This window comes from Triticum aestivum, chromosome 3A (assembly GCF_018294505.1).
Source record: "Triticum aestivum cultivar Chinese Spring chromosome 3A, IWGSC CS RefSeq v2.1, whole genome shotgun sequence".
Lineage (NCBI taxonomy): Eukaryota > Viridiplantae > Streptophyta > Magnoliopsida > Poales > Poaceae > Triticum > Triticum aestivum.
Window position 1 is genome coordinate 525749591 of NC_057800.1, and position 4292 is coordinate 525753882.

The window sequence follows — 4292 nt, forward strand, 5'->3', positions numbered from 1 at the left end:
GGCGAAAAAGGTGGCACGGAGATCGAGGAGACTTGCCTAATCCGTCCCGATTACCACGGTCTCGCCCGTTTGGCGCGCTTCCCGAAATTCGAATCCCGCAAAATCCGCGGGGAGCAGAACAACTTGCCAGACTGAAAACGCTCTCTACATTATCATTCGGAATTCTACCGTGAAAATTCACTCGACAAAAACCAAGAATGGACCAAGGCGACCGAAAAAGGATTCGACGTCGTCTCCTCAGTTCATTGTTCCAGAACAAGATATACTCATAGCACAAAGAATGAGTCGGAAGTGTTCCCAACTCCTTCCTCACTCAAACCCTAATCCATTCGGGGGCTAATGATGAAGCTATGTACCTAGGGTAGGGTCATGGATCTGTCCAACATACCCTCCCCAAGGACATCTCTGCAAAGAATCAGAAGCAGTCGAAGAGAAACCATCATCCACTCGACCATGAAGATGTGTTCACTCGACCACCTTGAAGACACTCGACCACCTTGAAGACACTCGACCACCAGAAGATGAAAAGCCCTTCACTCCGCAATGGTCGGGGTTTAAGTCATAGCTTTATGGACATTTATAGCACTTTACTTCGGATGTTACCAGTAATGCTCCTCCTTTATGAACATTGAACTCTGTGTAATGGAGGGGAGCTGGGGTCCTGGCGCACTCTATATAAGCCACCCCTCCTCTGGGACAAGGGTTCGCACTTTCTGTAATTCACACACATAACCGCCTCTGGGCTCCGAGATGTAGGGCTGTTACTTCCTCCGAGAAGGGCCTGAACTCGTAAAACTCGCGTGTACAACTCCTCCATAGCTAGGATCTTGCCTCTACATTCCTACCCCCTATTCTACTATCAGGCTTAGAACCACGACACCGTGGGACCTGGCCCTCCTGGCGACACTCTACACCGCCCCTTCTCCATCCAGCTACACCGGCGGCGGCGACTGGTACATGGACACTGGAGCCACCGCCCACATGGCGGCTTATCCCGGTAACCTCCACACCTCCTATCCCGTTCACACTTCCAACCGCATCACCGTCGGTGACGGCTCCTCTCTTCCTATCACCCACATAGGTCATGCATATTTTCCGTCTAACTCCACTCCAATATCCATGTCTAATGTCTTAGTTTCCCCTGAACTTATTAAAAATCTTGTTTCTGTTCGTTCTCTTACACGTGAAAATCATGTTACCGTTGAGTTTGACGAGTGTGGTTTTTCTGTTAAGGACGGTCGCACGCGGATGGTGCTCCACCGATGTGACAGCCCCGACGAGCTCTACCCCGTTCACTCCGCCACCTCCACCACTTCCGCCGCCCCTGTCGCTCTCGCCACCGGAGTGGATCTTTGGCACGCTCGCTTGGGTCATCCTAATCCTGCCACCCTTCGCCATATACTTCGGAGTTTTTCTTTCACGTGTAATAAGAACGAGGATCACTCATGTCATGCATGTCGCCTCGGCAAACATGCTCGTCTCCCGTTTAGGGCTTCTCCTCATGTTGCATCATACCCGTTTGAGTTAATTCATAGTGATGTTTGGACATCTCCTGTTGCCAGTAACACGGGCTTTCTTTATTATCTTGTCATACTTGATGATTTCTCGCATTATGTGTGGACCTTCCCGTTGCGCCGCAAGTCGGATGCTATATCCACTCTCGCCGCCTTCTACTCCTATGTTCTCACGCAGTTTGGTCGTCCCATTCTCGCATTGCAGACAGATAATGGGAAGGAGTTCGACAACCTCGCTGTTCGCACTCTTCTCACCACACATGGCATGACTTTTCGTCTCACTTGTCCGTACACCTCGTAGCAGAACGGTCACGCTGAGCATATCCTTCGTGCTCTTAATGACTGCGTTCGTACTCTTCTTTTTCATGTCAATGTGCCTCCGCGCTTTTGGCCTGACGCTCTTGCCACCGCTTCACTCCTCATTAACATCCATCCCTGTCGCACTCGCGGGAACTTTGCACCTCATCACCTTCTCTTTGGTGCACCACCTTCTTATGATGAGTTTCGCATCTTCGGCTGCCTTTGCTACCCTAGCATCGCCGCTACTGCGCCTCATAAGTTTGCACCCCGCTCCGTCGCCTGCATCTTTCTCGGCTACCCACCTAACACCAAGGGCTATCGCTGCTATGATCCCGTCTCCCATCGTGTTTTCACCTCCCGACATGTTTACTTTGATGAGATGGTGTTTCTGTTTCAGCAGCAGGTACCCCTTGTCACCTCGTCACCGCCAGCCACCGGCGGCCCTTCGGCGACTCCGTCAGGTGGACTGCCCCGCCCGGCCCTTGGACCGCCTCCGGGCTTTGGCGGTCCTCACGACGTGGGACGAGCTGCGTCGCGCGCCCCCACGCTGGCGCCTGCCCCCTCGGCCTCCTCGGCCGACGCCGTGGCTGGCGCCCCTCCCTCACCCGCCGCCCCCGACTCGGGCACCGCGGGCTCGGCCACCACGGGCTTGGACGTCGTGGGCTCGAGCACTCCAGGCTCGGACGTCGCGTGCTCGGGCACTCCAAGCTTGGCCGCCTCGGCCGCCGCCACATCGGCCGCCGCCTCCCCGGCTTCTTCAGCGGCCCCGTTGCCGGCCGCCTCGCCGATGGCTTCACCGGCCGCCTCGCCGGTGGCTTCGCCACCTGTCACGCCGACCGCTCCGATGTTGCCGTCTGGCCCTGTTCCACGGGCTAGAGCCGGCGTTCACCGTCCGAGCCTCCGGTACTCCAGCGATGAGTACCTCCTCGCCGCCTCCACCGCAAAGCCGTCTCCTCTTCCCGCGTCCGCTCGCGCAGCCCTCCGTGATCCTCACTGGCTTGCGACGATGCAGGAAGAGTTCGACGCCCTTCAGCGGAACCGTACCTGGACACTGGTTCCCCGGCCTCCTCGCGCCAACGTCATCACCGGCAAGTGGGTTTTTCACCACAAGACCCGCTCGGATGGTACCCTTGAGCGCTACAAGGCTCACTAGGTGGTTCGTGGTTTTCGACAGCGCGCTGGAGTTGACTTCACAGAGACGTTTGCCCCGGTTGTCAAACCGAGCACGATTCGCACCATCCTCTAGCTTGCAGTGTCCCGAGGCTGACCAGTTCATCAGATGGATGTCTCCGACGCCTTCCACCACGGCCATCTTGAGGAGCAGGTGTATTGTGAGCAGCCCACCGGTTTTGTCGACGCATCTCTTCCTGGCCATGTGTGTCTGCTGTCCCGGTCTCTCTACGGGCTCAAGCAAGCACCCCGCGCCTGGTACCAGCGGATCGTCGGGTTTCTTCAGACACTGGGTTTCAGCGTCACTCGCTCGGATGCCTCATTGTTTGTCTATCGCCACGGTGACACCACTGTATATATGCTCCTGTACGTCGACGACATCATCCCAACGGCTTCCTCCACAGCTCTTCTTCAGCAGATTACTCTTCGGCTGCGTGGCGAGTTTGCCATCAAGGACTTGGGTGCTCTACATTATTTCCTTGGCATTGAGGTCGTTCGTCGCCCAGACGGTTTCTTTCTTCATTAGCAGAAGTATGCGCACGAGCTTCTTGAGCGTGCTGGTATGCTCAACTGTCACCCCGTTGCTACTCCTGCTGACACGAAGGCCAAGGTTTCTGCTCTTGAGGGCTCTCCAGCGTCGGATGCTCCTTTCTACCGGTCTATCGTTGGTGCTCTTCGGTATCTGACTCTCACCAGACCGGATCTTCAGTATGCTGTTCAGCAGGTGTGTCTCCACATGCACGCCCCTCGTGAGTCCCATTGGACCCTCGTGAAGCGGATACTCCTTTACATTCGCGGCACGATGACCCTTGGACTCACCCTCACGGCATCCACTTCTCTAGAGATGATGGCCTACTCCGACGCGGACTGGGCTGGCTGCCCAGACACTCGTCGGTCCACCTCTGGCTACTGCGTCTACCTCGGTCCTTCACTCGTTTCGTGGTCGTCCAAGCGACAACCCACGGTTTCGCGCTCCAGCGCGGAGGCTGAGTACCGAGCTGTGGCTAACGCTGTTGTGAGTGCACCTGGCTATGACAGTTACTTCAGGAGCTGCATCATGACGTCTCCCAGGCTACAGTTGTCTACTGCGACAATGTTTCTGCGGTGTACCTCTCCGCCAACCCCGTTCATCATCGCTGGACTAAACACATTGAGCTAGACATTTACTTTATGCGCGAGCAGGTGGCCCTTGGACGCATTCGGGTTCTCCACGTGCCGACTGCACAACAGTTCGCCGATGTGATGACGAAGGGACTGCCGACTTCCACCTTCGAGGAGTTTCGTTCCAGTCTCTGCGTCACTGGCGTC